Consider the following 22,417-nt stretch of genomic DNA (forward strand, 5'->3'; position numbering starts at 1 on the left):
GGTGCAGTGGATAAAGCACCGGCCCTGGATTCAGGAGTACCTGAGTTCAAATCCGGCCTCAGAAACTTAACACTTACTAGCTGTGTGACCCTGGGCAAGTCACTTAACCCCAATTGCCTCACTAAAAAAAAAAAAAAAAAAAAAAAAAAAAAATCTAGGCCTTCTCTCTGGCTTCTCAGGGAATTGCTTTTCCAATAATTCTCATTTAGGGCCAGCATCATTCTGCCGAAAGCCCAGGTTTACATTATGATTATCTTTGCTACATTCCAATAAGAGTTCATTTATATCTCTATGTGTTTGAGGGAGGGCACAAAACAGGCAGGAGTGTTTCATCCCCATGGACTCAGTCCATTAGGTACCTTCTACTTTGGGACTAAACTAATAAACTTGGATTATAATGACAGGATAAGGAATATGCAGAAAGCTCAAGAAGAGGAAAATGGAAATGACCACGTTTGGAAATCGTCCATTTAAAAAGTGTCTGGCATTATAAAAACTCAATCCACTTCTGGGTAGGCACTCTTAGGCGAGGAGGTATACCAGGTCAGGGCAGAAATAATCAGTCTTTTCATTTGCAGCAAGTTTAATAAAGAGCACTCCCATTTTTCCAAATATTTACTTAGTCTCCTGTAATTCAGGGTAACTACGGCACTTAGCATTACCCAGGTGTTAAGTCTAATACAGAGAAAAGTCAAATAACCATAAAGAAATCTCAACCAAGGCCCAGGGGAACTTATTAAATGTATTTCATTTAAATAATCCAATTCAACAGATTGAGGCAGAGTCATAAAACAAACCCCACACTTGAAAGGACTTCGTGAAAACCCCTGGCCTTGGCGCCACACCTGCATGCGGTCCACATCATTAATTTTAATTACTTCTGCATGCATTTCAGAGGCTGATTGCTTTGTAATCGTTTTGGTGCTTATTCTCCCCAATAATACCATGACGCAAAGCAACGTTATCATCCTCAGCTCAGAGTACCACAGAGAGGGTGAGTGACTTGGTCATCGTCACACAGAAGAGGACATACGATTCTCTTTCAGTAGCATTTATCCTTCCTCCAAAAGTATGTCAGTTTTTAAGGGTGGGTCCTATCACCTATTTTAATTCTAATTGTATGCATTGTGGGTGGTGGTGCTTGGACCCAAGACCATCTTCTCTCCCTCTCCCTCCATTTACGAGATGAACTGAGGTTAAATGAAATCATAAGGTAATGAGCATCCCAGGTGGGATTTGTACCCAGGAGCTGTGACTACAGAGTCAATGTTTCACACACACACACACACACAGAGGATCACACCATATCAAGGAAATACAGATTTGAATCCCATCTCTGAACACTTACTTGCTCTGTGGTCATGGGAAAGTATCTATCAACTGGGGATATGTGTATGTGTATATATGTATGTAAATACACATATGTGTTTAGACATATATACACACATATGTGTGTAGGCATACACACACACACACACACACACACACACACACACACACACACACACACCACTCTCTGCCCCATCAAGTCCAACTTCTCTATTCAATATACAAGGAAGCAGAATCTCTGAGAAGAGAAGTGACCTACCGAGGGTCACCTGGGTAGTTAGTGGCATAGTCAGGATTCCAGATTGAATAAGAACATCATGGCATGGTGGGATTCAGAGCTAGAAGGGTTCCTAGAGAAAAATTAAGCCCTCTGGCTTGAAATCTTGGGCTCTCTTGATGATGCCAAAGACTCTCGATTCAAGTCCCAGCTCTCATTTGTGGGAATTTGACCAAGTGCAGTAAGTCCTATGAGTCTCACTGAGCACTCACTAGGTGCCAGGCATGTGCTGAGGGGTGGACACACCAAGAAAGGCAAGCTTCATCATCTGTAAGATAAAGGATTTGACTAGGTTACCTCTACAGTACTTTCTAGGTAAAAGGTTTCTTGAGTTGGATCTAATTGAATTAGTTACAAAGCTAAATATCTAGGTGTGAGCTCCACGTGTTTACATGTGCATCTTCCAGAAAACCTATCCCAGGTTCAAGGTATCATATGAGTCTGCACTTACTCATGGTAGATGCATGAGTGGTTCATGAGTCCCCACTGATGTAGTTACTTTTATTAATCAGCCAGATGATACATTTAGTTAAAAGCAAAGGCATTTAATAAAATAGTAAAAAAAATATATTATAAAGGAACATTTTCCCTATAATCCTGGGGTGTGCTCTCCCTCAAATATAGATGTTACTAGTGGAAATGGTGAACACAAAGAGGGAATATATGGAGGGGGCCAGCTGTGTGGAGAGGCTACATACAAGAAGTAATTCATGCCTTTGAAGCTGCTGGGCTGATCATTACTTTGAGTTTGTGTCATCATACTACTCCCCCAGTGGGCCTGGGTTTGAATCTTGCCTTGTGAACCCAGGAAAGTAATTTTGCCTCCCCAAGCCTCAGTTTCCTCATCTGTAAATTGGAGAAAATAGCTCTTCACTACCCACTTCAAAGGGTTGTTGTGAGGAAAGCTTTTAAGAAACTTTAAGACACAATAGAAATACATGTCCAGTGCCTCCATTTCCTCTTTTGAAGGCATTTCTGAAGATTTTGTCACTGTCCCTTGGTACTGGCGGATCGTAAGCACCAGAACTTTCTTGTCTTACTCCTTTGAACACTTGGTCTGTTGTTGATGGATCTAAACTTAGGCTAAACCAAGACCGAAGGATCGTGAGCCCATCTGCTCCTTTGGGACTTCCTATCTCTGCAACAGTCTACCTTTATTAAGGTAGAAATTAGGACAGGTGACATTTAGAGATCAGTTTATGTGAAAGGTGCTTACTGTAGTGGAAAGAATAATATCCCTGGCACCAAAGGAAGACCTGAATTTGGACCCCAGTTCCAACATGCACTAGCTATGTGATGGGGTAGCTAAGTGGTGTACTGGATAGAGCACTGATCCTGAAGTCAGGAGGACCTGACTTCAAAACTTGCCTCAGACACTTGACACTTTCTAGCTGTGTGACCCTAGGAAAGTCACTTAACCCTTCCAGAGCTATCTCCAGTTGTCCTGATGTAGATCTTGCCACTGGACCCAGATGACTTTGGAGGAGAGAGTGAGACCGGTGACCTTGCACAGCCCTCCCTCGTTTAAATCCAGTTAATTGCAAGTCATGATATTACCTCCTGATGTCATGGTCCTCTTCAAGAACAGAGAACAAACAAAATAGCTGTGTGATCCAGGTTTAATCTCTTTACCTCTCTCTGAGCTTCTGTTTCTTCAACTGTAAAATGGGATAACAACATTTCCACTCCCTCCCACACAGGATTATTGTAAGGGAAGCACTTTGTTATAACAAAAATTTTCTCACCTGTCCCTCTCAGGATCCCCAGCTTTCTTTAAGGCTCAGGTTAGGTGCCAACTGCAAAGGGTAACTCTTTACTGTTCCCCATTAGTTGTTCTTATATTTACTTATCTGTTATCCTTTTTGTATCATCTAGAAGAAAAGACGCTAGCTAGGTGGTGCAGTAGATAGAATGCTTGGCTTAGAGTAAAGAAGACTCATCTTGGGGGGCATCTAGGTGGCACAGTGGATAAAGCACTGGCTCTGGATTCAGGAGGTCCTGAATTCAAATCAAGCCTCAGACACTTGACACTTACTAGCTGTGTGACCTTGGGCAAGTCACTTAATTCTCATTGCTCTGCCTCCCCCCCCAAAAGAAGACTCATCTTTATGAGTTCCAATCCAACTTTAGATACTTGCTAGCTATGTGACCCTTGGCAAATCACCTAACTCTGTTTACCTCAGTTTCTTCATCTGTAATATGAGCTGGAGGAGGAAATGGCAAACCACTCCAGTATCTTTGCCAAATGGGGTCACAAAGAATCAGACATGACTGAAAATGACTGAACAACAAGAAGAAAGTAAGCTCCTTGGGGTAGAGACTTTGAATATTTTGTTTACTCATGCCTAGCACTTGCCCATTGGGGTGGAACAGGGTGAGGGGGTAAGCTTCTTCCCTGGCCCCTTCTGTTGACCATGTGTGATCTGACCCAGGGCTGACTATCCTGCTTTGGGGAACACTGATGTATGTCACTTGATTGGTGGACTTAGGCTTGGGGATAATACAGTGAATTCTAATTGGTCCCGCAGTCTCACTATATCAGTGACTGTGGGTGGGAGGCCAAAGAGGGTTGACAGCTCAGTCACCTGCTCTGCCTGTGAATCTGTATATATTTCTATCTCTATCCCACTGTCTCTCTATCTCTGTCTGATGCTCTCTGTCTCTGTCTATCTGTCTATCTCTCTGTCTCTTTCTGTCTCTGTCTTTCTCTCTTTGTCTCTGTCTCTCTTTTCATTCCACCTATTGATCATTATAGACTCAACTTTTCCTCAGACTTCCTGCAATGGAGGAGAGAGGGGGGGCGTATATTTCTTCTTTTTGCCCACCCTCTGTCAGCCATGGCAGTGAGAGCATGTGTTTATTTACAGGAAGCTGAGATGATAGCCCAAGGCTCTAGCTGCCTGATGTGCATTCTTTCCTTCTGCTGCTGGGACCCCAGGCTCCGACAGGTGAGGTTTCACTGGGCTTGGAGTCGGGAAGACTCATGTTCAAATCCAGCTTCAGATACTTCCTAGATGTGTGACCCTGGACAAGTCACTTAGCTTGTTTGCCTCAGTTTTCTCACCTGCAAAATGGAGCTAATAACAGCACCTTCCTCACAGGGTTGTTGTGAGGATTGAATATTATATTTGTAAAGCACTTGGCACCATGCCTGTCACACAGTAGGTACCATGTAAATGCTAGCTAGCATCGCATTCTTGACCTCCTCGTCCTCTCATCAGAATTCTGCTCTTCTTTCAACTCTCAGCCTTCTTTATGCCTCATCTTCCCTTGTTAGAATGAAAGCTCTTGGAAAGCAAGGACAGTTAGGACTTAGTACCATGCTGATCATGGGCAAGTAGAGAGCAAGCCTGAGATAGGCATTTCTAATATTGTGGGCCACCTCTTAGGCTCAAGTGGTTGGGGGTTCTCGGGTATCTCTGGCTGCCCAGCAGGGGATGCTCTTGGAAATAACTTCTCCCAGGAGGAAATGGCCACAATTGGGAGCATACCAAGGACAAAGGGACTAAGAAAGATGGCTCCAAGTCATGGAATGCCAGGATAAATGGACCTTTTGTGAGCAGCATGGACAGTAGGCCTCTGAGGTAAAGTGGAATGCCCATTCATCAGCTTCCAAGGAGCATTATAATTGAGTGATGGGCAATTATTTTAGGCTTTAATGATTTGGTTTTTATGATGTTTTTTGTACATGTGCTTTAAGGATTTCTTTTGTGTCAACATGATCCAATTTGCAAGCAAAATACCTTTTGGGGAGACTCCTTATCTTAAGGCTTCTTTAATAGATGTCTGCTCCATTTTGAACAAGGCCTGAAGGATTATAAAACTGTACATACCCTTTGACCCAGCAATATCAATACTAGGCCTGTATCCAAAAGAGATTAAAGAAAAAGGAAAAAGACTTACTTCTACAAAATATTTATAACAGCTCTTTTTTGTGGTGGCAAAGAATTGGAAAAGGCATGCCCATCAACTGGGGAATGGCTGAACAAGTTATGGTATGGGATTGTGATGGGATACTATTAAAATGATGTGTGAGATGGTTTCAGAAAAAAAACCTGAGACTTATATGAACTGATGCAAAGTAAAATGAGCAGAACCAGGAGAACATTGTACATAGTAAGAGCAAATTTTGTAAGGATGATCAACTATGAAAGCCTAAGATACCCTGATCGAGAGAAAGATCCAAGACAATTCTAATGGACTTATGATGAAAAATGCTATCCACCTCCAGAGAAGGCACAAGTGTACTTTTCACACTTTATTACTCTTGGTTTTTTTAGGGGGGGGGTCTTTATTTTCTTTTGCAACATGGCAAATATGGACATATGTTTTGCATAACTGAATATATATAAATGACCTCAAATTGCTTGCCTTCTCAAATCAGGGGAGGGGAGGGAGGATGGGAGAGAATTTGGAACTCACAATTTTTAAAAAAGAACATTTCAGGGGCAGCCAGATGGCGCAGTGGTTGAAGCACCAGCCCTGGATTCAGGAGTACCTGAGTTCAGATCCGGCCTCAGACACCTGACACTTACTAGCTGTGTGACTGTGGGCAAGTCACTTAACCCCCATTGCCTAAAAAAAAAAAAAAAGAACATTTAAAATTTTTGTTTACATGTAGTTGAAAAAAATTAAATGTTAAAAGACAAAGAAAGGAGGAAAAAGATGTCTTCACCAAGGCATATTCTGGGATAATAAGCCAGGAAGTGTGATAAAAGTTTTATTTATTTGTTTAAATGTTAAGGTTCTCTCCCTTCCCATTCCCCACCCCCCCCCCACCCTCCCCACTGAACAACATGTTTGAATGATATCAGAGCAGGCAGCCCTTAGTGGGAGAGGTCATGTGTTTTTCTCTTGTCCCAGGCCAATGGGTCTTCATTTTTTTTTAACCTGACTTGTGATTTTATTCGCATCAAAAATGTTTCTTCCTATGCAGAGCAAAAACTAATCTGTTACTTAGAGTCCTAAAGAGTAAAATAACTTGCCCTAGTTCAAATTGGTTTTGTTTCAGAGGCAAGATTTGAACCCAGGCCCTCTGTCTATAAAAACAGAGAAGATGAGAAAACTGAATCTCAGAGTGGTTAAGTGACTTATTTCATGGACACGGACGTAGTATGTGTCAGGTGTTGATCTTGAGTTCAGTCTTCTGACTTCAAGCCTGGTCCTCCTGCCAGAAAGCTATGCCGCCTCTACCCCTATATGAAGCCAGATATCATGCCTTCATATGTCCTTGTTGAATTGAAGTGAATAGAATTTGTATACCTTCCTGCACTCCAAAAACATGACTTGTCGGTATATCTGAAGAAAAATGGATATACAAGGCTTTGTTTCAGTCTATGCACATCCTCCTGGCTGTCTGCTCCTTTCATTCCTCATCTGACTCCAGGAAGGCATCATATCAGGATGGAAACTCTTTCAATGAAGGACTACAAGAACTGGCTACACCTGCACACTCAATCACATTCTCCCTGTATGACCTGAGACAAATCCCAGCATGTTAGAACTGAAAGGGAGATCAACCAATGCAATGCTCTCTAGTTTTTTTTAACAAAAAGAAATTAAGCTTCTCCATTAGGGGGCTCAATTTTCTTATCTGAAAAATGAATGGGTTGAATAATTTGATCTTTCAGGCTCCTTCCAAATCCAAATTCTGTGATCATGCTTCAAATTAATTCAGTTCATCCCCAGCAACTAACACAATGGCACATGGTGGGCACTTAAGAAATACTTCCTGATTGACTGATCGGCCAGAAGGCACAGTTGGCAAGAGCACTGGACTTGGAGTCAGGAAGATGTGAATTCAAATCCTGCCTCAGATATTTATCAACTGTTATGAGACTCAAATGAGAGAATATAGTGAGAGGTGGCCTGTGGGTAGTTCTTACCCTTCTAGCCTGGGTGAGAGAGGGAGACTTTGTTAAAAAAAGTGAATCAAGATATTAACCATCCAAGAAATTAATAGTGTGTGGACATACAAGATGAGGCTTGTTATCTCTCTGTAGCAACCAATGGGTCTTTTATTCCAATAAGGCAAAGAAAATGAAGATTTATTTACTCTCTCCATTCTCTGAGCAGTCCTAGGCCTCTAATTGGCTTCAGGAAATGAAAACGTCTTGGAGATTTTTTAAAAAGGACTCCAGTATTTCATCTTTGGATATTCACTTAAGTCTAGCAAAAAAAAAATGGATTTCTCATGACATAGTCAGTTTTTCTCAGCAACCTTGGGGGCATGTTCAGAGCTTCCTGAGATGAAAATTGACTGGTTAGTGGAATCTGATGCAGTCTCAACTGTAAACTTTAAGTTCCAAACTTTCAGAATGTGACTTTTATGGAGGAAATATTTAGTACTTGATATTTGCGTGTGCTAGCCTCCCATGCTTCCCAAATAAGGAGTCTCCTGTCCTAAATTACTGAGCGTCAAAGCTGTAATGTTATACAGTCCCATGGGGCAAAGAGTAATTCAGACATAGAGTAATTTTAATGGAAATCATTCTTCTCTTCTTGGCAAGAGAGGAATTTCAGTAGGAATTTTTCAAAATTACAAAATATCCTTCCCTGGGGGATTCCTACGGCCACTTAGCAGATTTCTCATTTCATTTAACACAAATATTTTGATCCTCAAGGGAAAGTCTGTTCTGTTACAGTTTCTCCATTACTGTCTCCCAAAGATAAATGCTGTACTTTCCTCTGAAATGGACACAGGAGAGGGAAGGTGTAAGGAATGTGATATAAATCCCATGACTAAGTTCTCAAGACATTTACAAAGTTCTTTTAAAATGGGTGGCCTTGAATTCTTCCCTAATCTCCCTTTATGGTTTTTAGACTAGGAAGCTCTGTGACATGCTACCTGTGTGACCTACAGCAAGTCACAATTTCTCTGGGCCTCTGGTTCCTCGTCTATAAAATGAAGGCGCCGGACCAGATGACCTTGAATGTCCCTTCTAGCTCTAAATATGTGACGAGGTGACCCGATCAGGCTCTGCTCCAAAACCAATCTCCACTAAGGTGTCATTCCTACAGCCACTGCCCTGGGAAAGGTACTCAGTATCACCTGTCTGTACTATCTTGAGGGTCTTCTTATAGTTCTTTCTACCTCCAACCTCCTTTCCTTTTTTTTTTTTTTTTTTTTTTTTTAGTGAGGCAATTGGGGTTAAGTGACTTGCCCAGGGTCACACAGCTAGTAAGTGTTAAGTGTCTGAGGCCGGATTTGAACTCAGGTCCTCCTGACTCCAGGGCCAGTGCTCTAACCACTGCACCATCTAGCTGCCCCCCAACCTCCTTTCCTTTTAATCCATCCTTTAATATTCCTCATGAAAAATCAAATGAAATCTGTGTTAAGTGTTTTACAAATCTCAGAGAACTTTATGAGGAGGAGGAGAAGGAGGAGGAGGAGGACAATGATGATGAAGATGTTGTCATGTGACTTCTTTGCTCAAAATCCTTCTGTGGCTCCCCAATACTCACAGAGCCAAGTTCACGGCACTTAAGACCTGGAGTCAATCTGGACTTATCCTCTCTTTCTTTCTTTCTTCCTTCCTTTCTTTCTTTCTTTCTTTCTTTCTTTCTTTCTTTCTTTCTTTCTTTCTTTCTTTCTTTCTTTCTTAAGTGACTTGCCCAGGGTCACAGAGCTAGTAAGTATCAAGTGTCTGAAGCTGGATTTGAACTCAGGTCCTCCTGAATCCAGGGCTGGTGCTTTATCCACTGTGCCACCTAGCTGCCCCCCTCTCTTTCTAGTATAATTTCATATCCCTTCCCTTCAAACTCTGTGCTTCAGCCAAATCACATAAGCATCTCTAAATACGTCCTGTATTCTTCTACCTTTGTGCCTTTATCAAATGAAATAATATTTTTAAAGTTCATAGTGCATATTAGGTGCTTATTCCCTTCTTAGCCTTTCCTTTGCCCAGGCTCTTCCTCATAGTTGGTATATTTTCCCTCCTTGTCTTTACTCACTGAATTTTTAATCCATTCTTTAAAGCTCACTTACTAGCATCTACTACTAAAAACTGAAAGTTAAACATGGTATATAGACTTTATGTGTGGCAATATAGTGTGGTAGATAGAGAGCTGTCCTCTGAGTCAGAATGACCTGGATTCAAATCCTAATTCTGATTCATGCTGGTTACATTTACCTTATTAGAACTTCAAATGAGAAAAAAATCGCAGAGAGGCCACAGTTGGACATTGGTAGAAAAAGGTTCTTTTCCCCTATAGCAATGAAATCAGAGATCTGATAAATGTAAAAAAGAATGCTACTTTCCCTAATTCCCTTGGATGATAAAGGCTTTCCCCTAGTATTTTTCTTCCATAATATCACATATTGAAGTTATCTAGGCTTTTGTGCTTTTGACTTATCCTGGCCTTTATGGTAAGCTCCATTAATAAATATAGAGACTATAGATTATACAAGTTTATTATCTCCTCCTGTGGATACACACACAATTGGAACTTAATGAACATTCCTTGGATTGTGTCCTGTGTGACAGTGACACTTTAAAGTGCTCCTTCTTTAGAATAATGGTGGCTTTATATAGAAAAAGATTTATCTCAAAGGAATAAATATCGGAGGATGAATAGCAAAGTAGAGGAGGGGGATATTTGTGGGAAAATGAGCCTTTTGGCATTCATTAGAATAGAACATACAGTTGGCTTTTCATTCCCTCTCCATGTTAGTCTAGTCTTGTTCTACAATTCTCTTAAGTGCTGTGGTTGGGTGATGGTGCATCTTGGGTCATTACTGGCTTCAAAGATCTTGGAGATTCTCACAGAATCAATGAGCCAACAAACAAGTATTTATGAAGCACCTACTCTATGTGCTAGGCACATAAACAAGAAAGCTCTTTAAGGAGTTTATTTTCTACCAGAGGCACTCCCTTCTAATCTTTACTAAATGTTTGTCAGCTATAAAACAAGCCACACTCTCAGTGGCCGTCAGAGTCAAGATTCCCTTGGTCAACTCCAAGGGTAAATGTTTTTAAAACTGGATTTGTGATTTCTTTGGTGGAGGGAGCTCCCAGAACCCTGTCAGTGCAGGTCAGCCCCTTCTCTACAGTTTATAATCTCAGAAGGCTGCCAATGTTGCCGAGAGATTGAGTGTTAGACCCAAAGTCACCCAGCCAATAGATGTCAGAGGTGGGACTTCAACTCCAGGTCTTCCTGACTCTAGGTCAAGCTCCCTATAAACTATGTCAAGTTGTTTCTTCTTGTGGAGGATGCAGAACTGCCAACTGTTTGTAACCCTGGTTCAAAATTTAGACATTTGCTTATAGAATTATGGCTCTAGAGTTGGAAGGGACTATTTCACAGGATATCTCATATAATCTCATTTTATAGATGAAAAAACCGAGGCCCAAGGAGGTTAAGTGTCTTGTCTGAGAAAACACAGGCAGTAAGTAACAGAGGCTGGATTTAAACCCATCCTTTGATATCAGAGTCTCTATCCTCTCCATAGTACCATGCTGCCTGATGACCTAGTACAATGGCAAGAATCTAGAGCTAGAAGGGATCTTAGAGATAATTGAGATTAAGCCTCTCTTTTTTTCAGTGGGGGGAAACGGAAGTTCAGAGAAGTGAAGGGAAATGCCCAAAGCCACATGGTTGGGCATAGCTTAATTAAGGCAGTCAGAGTGAGAGGTCTGAGTTTGAATCCTTCCTGTTCTCCTTATTGCACATATAAAATTGGGCAAGCCATTTTCTTTCTCTGGGCCTCAGTTTCCAAATCTGTAGGATGATAGTCTTCTACCAGATGGTCTCTGAGGTCCCTCCCTTCTGGCTCCAAACCCCGTGTTCCTAAGAAATAGAGCTGGAATTCAAACCAAAGTCATCTTGGCAAATCTAGTGCTCTTGTCATTATGTTATGATGATTACTGGAGAGTTTCCATCTTCTAACTAGATAGCTCTAATACTGACCCTCTGACCCCAAGCAGGTCACTTCATTTTTGTCCTCATGACAATGAATTTAATGAGTTCAATAATAATGTAAAAGGAAAATTGTTATTAGTGTGGGGGGGAAGCAGTTATCAGATTCCCAGAATTTCAGAGCCTGAAGGGAGCTTAGAAATCACCTGATCCCTCTTCATTTTACTGATGAGGAAAATGTGAAATGATGGATTCAAAGGTCAAAGACTAGCAAGACCTTAGGAGTCCTCAAGTCCAGCCCATTGCTGAACAAGAATCCTGTCTACAATATTAATGAATCAATTGAAAATCATTTATTAAGCACCTGCTATGTGCCAAGCATCATGCCAAGTACTGGGACTATAAGGAAAAGTGAAAATACTGTCTACCCTTAGGCAGCTTGAAGTCCAGTGAGTGGGAGAAATTGAACCTATGTAGTTACACACAACATGCCTACAAAATATGTGCAACAAGTGGTCATCTCACTTTCATTTGAATCCTTCCAGGGTTGGGAAATTCACTTCTTTCCAAGGTTGGCCATTCTACTTGGATAGCTCCATCCAGAAGCTCTTCTCTACACCTGGCCTAACTCTGCCTCTGAAGCTTTGTCTTCTGAGGCCAACAGAAGGAGCATAAGGGCTCTTCCATACAACTGCCCTTTAGATACTTGAAGATCATTTTCATATTTTTTCAACCTGATAAACTTTGCATGGAATACTTGATAGACTGACTCTGTAGACAATGGAGTAGGGGAATGTCTATTGGCACCCTTTTCTTTTTCCTTAGTAATATTTTATTTTTTCCCAATTATGTGTAAAATATGTTTTAACAATTTTTTTTTTAAATTTTGAGTTCCAAATTCTCTTCCTTCTCCCCATTCTCCTTCCCTGAGATGGTAAGCAATCTGATATTGGTTATACATGTGGAACTATGAAAAACATATTTTGATATTAGTCATTTTGTGAAAGAAAACTTGAACAAGAAAGGAAGGAAGGAAGAAATATAAAGAAAGAAAGAAAGATAAAAATAGTATTTTTTGGTCTATATTCAGATACCATCAGTTCTTTCTCTGGAGGTGGATTGAATTTTTCATGGCAAATCCTTTGGGATTATCTTGGATTATAGCACTGCTGAGAATACATAAATCATTCGGAGTTGCTCATCATATAATACTGCTATCACTATGTACAATGTTCTCCTGGTTCTGTTCATTTCACTCTGCATCAGTTCATTTAAGTCTTTCCAGGTTTTTAGTAATTCCTCATTAGGTGTCAGAGATTGGGACTGCACCAAGATGAAGTGGCTGGTCTGAAGGCACTCATTAGTACCTCCAAAGGGGGGTAGTTTTTTTTGTTTGTTTCCGAAGCTTAATCAGATTTGTTTGTCTGGCGAAATCTCTTGGGTCCTGTCCAGAATTCTTTTCTAAGGATCTACTCCTCTGGGCTAGCCTATTCAAAAGAGCCAACCAATTTGTCTTATTCTGTTACTCATTTCCTTTTCTTCTGGAATACATTCACTAAAGGCTGCCTTTTATAGAAGCACATTGCAGTCTACATGTCCCTGTCCAAATGGCCTGAAAGGGGAGCTCTCAGACTCCAAATGACTGCTCGTTTTTTAAAAATTTCTCTTTCTGAGCACAGAAAAAGCCTGGTCACATGAAGGTCAATATTTCTAGTTGAGGACAACAGGAGCACATGGTGCATAGTAGACACGTGCTTGCTCAAATGGCCTGAAGGGAGAATTTATGAGCTATGTTCCTGAAGCCCGCCTTTCTTTGTAGAGGGAGGGGTCTGAATTTCCTAAGCTTCATGAACCCAGAGTCTGGCCTTGGAGTTGGGAGGGGAGGAAGAGTGCTTTGGGAGCTTTGATCTTGGGGTTTGCTTCAAGTTTCTTCTTTGGACTAGGGAAAGGGGGCCTTTCTTTTCCTCTTTTCTTAATCAGCGAGTGGGTGCTGGCTCAGGCAAACTGAGACCTGTGGAAAGCCTTAGCTTAAAAGGCCAAGGTCTCCCACGGCAATGGGGCCATCTCTGGTGGTGACTGGATCCAGGTTACATTTGAGGAGAGAGGGAGGCTGGTGGCCTTGCACAACCCACCCTCATTTAAATCAAATTCACTGCAGGTCATGACATCCCCCTGAAGTCTTTATCCTCTTCGAGAACAAAGGACTATCACCACCACCATCAACATCAACAACAACAAACTGAGTCTGAGAGTTTGGGGAAAGGACTTTCTCTCAAGAGAGGGGAGTACCTGATCAGTGTGACTTCCAGAGAAAGAAGAGCATTGCCCATATGGCTCGTACAGCTGAAGGGCTCTCTCTGACCTTCTCCATAATCCTGTGGAGAAGAAGGTCTCCCTTTTGCTACCCCACCCATTATTCCTTTGAGTGATTCAGAAAATCTCAGGTGTGATGGGAAGTGGGGTAAGCAGACTCCTTTGTCTTCTAGGGGAATTCAAACCATAGGGTGGTTTTATATACATACATATATGCATACACACACATACATAACACACACATATACACACATACATGTTTTCTTCTTTATATATATTTATATGAAAATTTTATTTAAATTCATAAAATGAATTAAATTTATTAATATATAAATACATATACACATGTACATCCATATATACATATATACATACATATATCTGAGATTGACTACATAGACTCCTATGGAAGACAACAATTTTACTGGAATGCCAGGGTATCATCCTAGTGGTCACCCTCAGTATCGTCTCAATCAATAGACTACCTTGAGTGTGTGTGTGTGTGTGTGTAGTTATGTGAATGTATGCATGTTTTTTTGCATCTTTTTAATATTTAGGGGTTTTTGTTTTTGCAGGAAAATGAGGGTTAGGTGACTTGCCCAAGGTCACACAGCTAGTTAAATATCAAGTATCTGAGGTCATATTTGAACTCACGTCCTCCTGAATCCAGGGCCGGTGCTTTATCTACTGTGCCACCTAGCTGCCCATTTTTGCATCTTTTTAAATACCTTTTAGTCCTTTGTTCTTTGGGGATCTTTTGGAGGGTGAAATAAAGGCTAATCTCTATCCAAATTTTGTTACCTTGAATGATTGTATGGGACCCTTTTACCCGTATTTTTGTTCACATCAGCAAGATTTCTATGAATCAAAGGATAAAATGACCCCTTTTGACTCATTTGAGATCCAACCATAGGGAATCATGGAGTTATACCTCAGACTTTGTATAGATACATAATGAGGGAAAAGGGAGTATGACATTTGGGGATCAACTTTTGATATTGGACCTGATCAGTTTGATCCCAGAGTTTGGTGAAGAGGAAGGGACTCTGATTCTATGTCTCTGGAATATTTTCCATTCCTCTAACCATCCTGATTGCCCAACTCTGAATATGCTTCAGCTCGTCAATGTCCTCTCATTTTAAAGGCTATATATGCACACACACATATACATATACATGTATATGTGTGTGTGTATATATACACACACGTATATGCATATGAACACATACACACCTACACATATATAGACACACATATATTTTGCATCATGGAGACAAAAATCACCATGATATTTTCCTTTTTACCTGGAGGTTTTAATGTCATGGAGACCCAGACTTAAGTCTCTTAAGCCTAGAGAGGTCAGGAGGATTGAGCCAAAGGCATTCCTGAGTGGATCTCTCCAATCACCCACAAGGCCAGGTATGAAAAAGCAGGGTCAGGCACAAGTTCAAGAGGTTGCCCTGATCTTTGTCTGTTGATACAATGAGAGGAGGTTTTGTTGCCCAGGTGAGTTGCATCAGGATTCAAGGTGATGATGATGATGATGGTGTTGGTGATTATAATAAAATTTCCAGATGTTTTGACATAGTGTTTTTGGAAGAAGGAAAAAGCTGCTCTTTAAAGCCACAAACTGCATTACGTATCTGTGTATATTTGAAATAGAATTGTTAGAAACATTCATGTTTCAGTTTTCTTTTTTATGGGAATGAAAAAAAATCATGTTGTTACCTTTGGGCCTCAGATAGGTCTCTTATAAAATAAATGCAAAAGGGTGCAGCTAGGTGGCACAGTAGATAAAGCACTGGCCCTGGATTCAGGAGTACCTGAGTTCAAATTCAGCCTCAGACACTTGACACTTACTAGCTGTGTGACCCTGGGCAAGTCACTTAACCCCCATTGCCCCACAAAAACAAACAAACAAATAAATAAATAAATAAACAATCAAACGAATGAATGAATGAATGAATAAATAAATAGATAAATAAATAAACACAAAAATGTCAAGAGCAACAGTTGTATTCAACATTCTCTTTTGAGAGCTGAAGGAGGAGGCTTTATTTCTTAATTCTTTCAAGCCATTTGGGAACTTCAATCAATCCGCCAGTGTTTATTAAATGAATGCTATGTTCCAGGTACTGTGCTAAGTTCCAGGGTAACCAAGACCATTGATTAGGAGGCAGTTATTAAGCAACTACTACATGGCAGTTGCTGTTCTAGGTAGCAGCAATATAGACACTATCAACAGTAATCATTTGTTAATTGCCTACTGCATGCCAGACACTGTGTGAGGTGCTAGGGATACAAATGTAAAGAATGAATATACAGAGATATGTATATATGCGCAATCCCCACATATACATATATGTATGCACAACTTATGTGGTGTATATCTACCATACATATGGCATATATGCATTTATCTTTTTGGTTTTGTCCCTCGCTTAAATCCAATTCCCTGAAAGTCATGACATCATCCTGATGTCATGGGCCTCTTTGAGAATGAAGGACAAACAACAACATGACATATATATGACACATATAAATTATATTCCAATAGGGAAAACAATTAATATAAAGGTAGATACAGCATAAGCATGTAAATGATCAATATAAAATCAATACAAGTTCAACGCAGTTAAATAGAAAGGGCATTGATAATAATGGAATTAGAAAAGAGTTCCATAGAAATGTTTAAGGTACAATTTTTGTTTCAATTACTATAGATATTCTTTATTAGAGGGACAGAGTATCAGGGTAATTTCTTAGAATTTCTTAGAAGTCAGTCATGGCTACCTTTAAAGTACTATGAGTTTGAACAGTTTGGGAAACTAAAAAATATCCAGTTTAGACTGTCTTAACCTTTGCATTTATAAAAACATAATACAATAATGCAAAATATGAATAAGTTAATAAAGTGAAATGATAGCTTAGTTTATCTAATATATAAAAAATTACAAGTCACTATATAATACATAGATAATGATGAAACAGGGTCACAGAAATTAATTTTAAAGGAACTTTGGGAATCCCAGCAAAGACTCTCTCTCTCTCTTTCTCTCTCTCTCTCTATATATACATGCCTTTGATAATAAACATTTTTATTTAAAGTTTGAAGTTCAAAGTTCTATCCCTCATTCCTTCTTTGCCTACCTCCCTCTCTTCGAGGTAAACAATCAGATATAGGTTATACATGTGCAGTTATGTAAAACATTACCATATTGGTCATTTTATATAAGAAAACTTGAATAAAAGAAAAAAATGAAAGAAAGTGAAAATAGGATGTATCCATCTATGTTCAATCTCTATCAGTTTTTTCTTTGGAGGTGTATACTATGCTTCATCATTTATCTTTTGGTATTGTCTTGGATCATTATATGGCTGAGAAGTGTCACTGTCCACAATGTTTTCCTGGTTCTGCTCACTTGACTATATATTAGTTCATATAAATCTTTCCAAGCCTTTCTGAAATCATCCTGATTGTCATTTCTTATAATATACCATTACAGTCATATACCACAGCTTGTTTAGCTATTCCCCAATTGATAGGCATTTCTTTGATTTCCTATTCTTAGCCACCACAAAAATAGCTGCTATAAATATTTTTGTACAAATAGGTCTTTTCCTCTTTTGGGGGGATGTCTTTGACATATAAATCTAGCAATGGTATTAATTGATCAAAAGGTATGCACAGTTCTGTAGCCTTTTGGGCAGAGTTCCAAATTGCTCTCAAGAATGGCTGGATCCTTTTACAACTCCACCAACAGTAGATAGGCATCCCAGTATTCCCACATCCTTTCCAACATCCAATATTTTCTTTTTGCTATATGTGATATGTGTGAGGTGATACCTTACAGTAGTTTTAATCTGCATTTCTCTGATCAATAGTGATTTAGAGCATTTTTTCATGACTATAGATAGCTTTGATTTCTTAGTCTGAAAACTGCCAGTTCCTTATCCTTTGACCATTTATCAATTAGTGAATGATTTTTCTGTCTATTCTTTTGATTTGATTTTATTGTTTCTTTTATTGTCTGAGAGTAATTAGTTTCCACTTACCCAATTCTAATTTTCAAGGCATTATTTTCTTCAGTGAATTTTTGTACCTCTTGTACCATTAGATTGATTCTGTTTGTAAGGTGATGTTTTTTGGACTTCCATTAGCAAATTATTAATTCTCTTTTCATAAACTTCTTTCATCACTTTTATTTCTTTTCCCAAATTTTCATCTTATCTCTTTCTTTAACTCTTTCAGTTATTCTTGTTGGGCTCAGGTCCAATTAGCATTTTTATTTGTGGCTTTTCTTGTAACTGTTGACACATCAATGTTTTCTTCTGAGTTTATGTTTTGGTCTTCCTTGCTACTGTAGTAGCTTTTTTATAGTCAAGTTCATTTTTGTTGTTTGATCATTTTTCTAGCTGCTTTCCTGACTTTGAATGTTATATTAAAGTCAGGTTACACTTGCCTGGAGATAGAGAGTCATTGTCCCAAGCTTTTTGTTGTTGCTATTTTCAAAGTCAGTTCTGAGGGTCTGTAAGTTTTCAGTGCTTCCAAGGTGGTGTGATCCTGGTGGAAGTGTGGTGACTGATCAACTAGTATGTGTTCTGTTCTTTACCCAAGAAAGGCCCCTCTCCCACCTGTACCCATAAATGCTAATTAATACTCCTCCTGGGTCTGTAGCTATGGCCAGGTCTCCTCTCTCCTGCAGCCACAAGTACTAGTGCTTCTCTTTGCCTTGGAACTGAAATCCAGAACTTTGTTTAAGCAGTAGAGTTACCAATCAGTGCCAAGTACAACCAGGGCCAGCAAAGGGCTCCTTGTAGCCTTTTTTCTGACCAGATGTCTCACCCCCTTACTGGCTCTGGACTGAAAGCTCCCAAAATGCTGCTGCTGCCATTGTGGTTTCAAAGCTACAAAGCCCATAGCTAGTACAGCTGTTGAGCTCAGGGCCAGCTTCCATCTTGGTGTCATAGACCTCTCTGAGCAACCCCCTAAGTTGTGTTAGAAGAGAAAAATGTCTCACTCTGAGCTCTTGGCTTTGCCACTGCAAAATTTGATTTGAGGAGCTACTTTAAAGTGATTTGGAGGGGAATATCAGGAGAATTTAACTTGGTTGTTCCCTGTACTCCACCACTGGGGGGCATTTTAAAGGAAGAGAGGGATTTCCTAAGAGAAACAGGAAGTGAGAGAACATTTCAGGAGTGAGGTTGGGCCAGTGTAAAAGCCCATAAATAGGAGATGAGGTGAAGAACACACCAAGTGTATTGAAAAGACCACTGAATTTGGAGATAGGGGTCTGGATTCAAATCCTGGCTTTGGCAATCACGATTTGTGAGCACGGGCAAGTCATCTAATATTCCTGAGCCTCAATGACCTCATCTCTAAAATGAAGAATTGCACCAATTGATTTCCAATTCCCCTCCTCACTCTAGATTCTATTTTTTTTATTGGACATAATCATAGCTAGAGAAGACTAATGGGTTTTGCCTAAGGTTGCCAAATTGAGAGGATGCTGAATTTAGAGTTTATTGCTAGTTCTTGCTGTCTTTCATCAGGTCAAAACAACCAACATTAGCACAAATTTAGCCAAAATGAGTTAAAATAGAAAGCTAAAGGTGATAGTGGGAATTTCTCTCCTGCCCCATTCTTCTTTTCCCTGCTTGTGTTGGCCCTTGTAGCAGTGACCTTGAACAGGTATCTTAGGGGCTCTGCCTGTCTTTCCTTGTCCCTCTTACATCCCTTCCAGTTATACATATATCATCCCACTTACTATCTGTGATCCTGAGCAATTTGCTTAAGGCTTCTGGGGCTCAGTTTCCTCATTTGTAAAATGAAAACGGTAAATACGTTCTTCCTTAGGCTTCCTCCAGCTCTAAAACTTATAAAGACAACAATTTTGTCTCTTTAGTGTCTACTTTGTTCTTGTGCTCTATCACTCATTCATTTCTTGGGAGGCCAATATTTTATTGAAGTTGAGAAAATACAAGGGCTTCAAACTCAGAGAACCCTTGACAGTTTTTAGGAAAGTCAGTCTCTAAAACCATGTTAAGTTAGGGGCAGCTAGATGGCACAGTGGATAGAGCACTGGCCTTGGATTCAGGAGGACCTGAGTTCAAATCCAGCCTCAGACACTTAACACTTACTAGCTGTGTGACCCTGGGCAAGTCACTTACCCCCAACTGCCTCACAAAAAGAAAAATTAAATTAAAAAATAAAACATGTTAAGTGGGCTTATTTTAGAAATCCATTATCAAGAACCCTGGACCATCAAAGGTATCAGTTACCTTTACATATATTTGTCCTGGTTTTGTGTGTTCCTCCTGCTTTTGCTCCTGCACATATGTCCTAGCAATATGTGTTCCCTTCCACATGTATTTCCCATGTGTGTTCATGCTGATGGCACATGAATTTGTGGAACTATTTTAAGTTTTTTTCTCCCCCAGTTTACTGAGGGAAATGTTTTCTTTTTCTTTTCTAACTCCATTATTTAATTAAATGTTTTGCTTTGAATTATACCCTTTGTATGACTAAAAAAAGTAAATACATCTATGGGGGCTCATGAAATGCTTAAATTTTTTAAAAAATGAGTAATATGAATCAATAGATCATTTTGAACCTGAGGTAAACTTGTTTGAGAGTCCTATAAGGAAAGTTTAAAGGTATCCTGGGTGCTTTACTAGCTTGCGAATATGGGAAAATCATCTGATTTCTCTTAATTTTAGTTTTTATTGGTAAAAATTGTAATTTTCTATGGGGATAGCTTCAGCAATATGTGAACTGAGGATTGCCAGAAGATCAGACTAGTTTTTCAAAGAAGAGAGAAGTAGAGACCAAATTGCCAGCATTCACTCAATTATGGAGAAAGCAAGGGTATTCTGGGAAAAAAAATACTTCTGTTTCATTTACTATACGAAAGCCTTTGCTTAGGTGGATTACAAGAAAATGTGGAAGTCCTCAAAGATAGGGGAGTACTATTAGATAATCTTACTTGTCTTCTAAAGAATCTGTGTGCAGGCCAAAAAGTGACAGTGAGAAACAAACATGGAACAACCGATTAGTTTAAGATTGGAAAAGGAGTATGACAAGGCTCTATGGTGTGACCTTATGTATTTAACTTATATGCAGAATACAACATGGGAAATGCCAGGCTGGATGAAGCAAAAGCTGGAATTAAGTTTGCCAGGAGACAATATCAACAATCTCAGATATGCAGATGATGCCAATCTGATGGCAGAGAGTGAAGAGGAATTGAGAAATCGCTTAATGCCAGTGAAAAAGGAGAGTGTAAAAGTTGGCTTGAAGCTTAACATTGAAAAATGGATATCTCAGCAACTGGTCCCATCACTTCCTAGCAAATAGAGGGTGAAGAAATGGAAGCAATGGAGGATTTTTTATTCTTGGGCTCAAATCACTGCAGAAGGTGACTACAGTCAATGAAATTAAAAGATGCTTGCAAAAAAAGATGCTTGCTTCTTGGAAGGAAAGCTATGGGATATCTGAACAGCATACTAAAAAGCCAAGACATCTACTGACAATGGTCCATATAGTCAAAACCATGTTTTATCCAGTAGCAATGTATGGTGTGAAAGTTGGACTATAAGGAAAGCTGAGCACTGAAGAATTGATGCTTTTGAGTTGTGGCGCAAGGGGGCTTTTGAGAGTCTCTTGGACATCAATGAGGTCAAATTGGTCAATACTTAAAGAAATGATTTAGACTATTCACTGGAAGGTCAAATACTGAAGCAGAAGCTTAAATGCTTTGACCACATAAGAAGACAGTATTCACTGGAAAAGAGCCTGATGTTGGGAAACATTAAAGATGAAAGGAAAAGGGGATGGCAGAGGATGAGATGGATAGAGAGAGTCATGGAAACAATGAACATTAACTTGGACAGACTTCAAGAGATAGTGAAGGATAGAAGGGCTTGGTGTACTGTGGTCCATGGGGTCACAGAGAGTCAGACACAACTGAATAACTAAACAACAAAAACAACATATGCATGTTTGTGTATCTTTTAAACCTTAATTTCTAACATAAATCTCAGTTATTTTCGCATGCTCTACATATGGTATGTCTGGATATAATTGATGTACTCCTGCTATGTTACTTTCAGACTTCTTTGCTTGACTTCTCCCACATGTCCCAGGAAGCTTGTTGGGATAACTTCATCATCCTATAAGATCTCATCAGCCTTGGTGCATTACCTCATCACTACCATCTGTCCCTCTGATTGGAAGGTGGGGCCAGGAATTCCAAAGCTCCATTTAAGAAGAGAACTTGGGGGCAGCTAGGCGGTGCAGTGGATAAAGCACCGGCCCTTGATTCAGAAGGACCTGAGTTAGCGGTGTGACCTTGGGCAAATCATTTAACCCTCATTGCCCCAGAGAGAGAGAGAGAGAGAGAGAGAGAGAGAGAGAGAGAGAGAGAGAGAGAGAAAACTCAGTCCAAACATCACTTCCTTTCTTATTTGGCTGAACTACTTTGTGACTGACTGATTTCTGTACCATGCTATTCTTCCTCCTTCTTCTTAACTTCCTTTTATGTGTTGTGTTCATTCATTAGATTATACAGTCTTTGAGGGCAAGGACTGTCTTTTCCCCTCTGTATTTGTACCCCCAGCCCTTAACACAGTGTCTGGCTT

At 39.8% G+C, this 22,417-nt stretch overlaps 1 pseudogene; it reads left to right on the forward strand.

Annotated features, from left to right (window-relative positions):
- Positions 1-945: 945 nt before the first annotated feature.
- Positions 946-21,392, forward strand: LOC122738195 (annotated as a pseudogene).
- The last annotated feature ends 1,025 nt before the right edge of the window (positions 21,393-22,417 follow it).

The sequence above is a fragment of the Dromiciops gliroides genome, chromosome 2 (assembly GCF_019393635.1).
Source record: "Dromiciops gliroides isolate mDroGli1 chromosome 2, mDroGli1.pri, whole genome shotgun sequence".
Classification (NCBI taxonomy): Eukaryota; Metazoa; Chordata; class Mammalia; order Microbiotheria; family Microbiotheriidae; genus Dromiciops; species Dromiciops gliroides.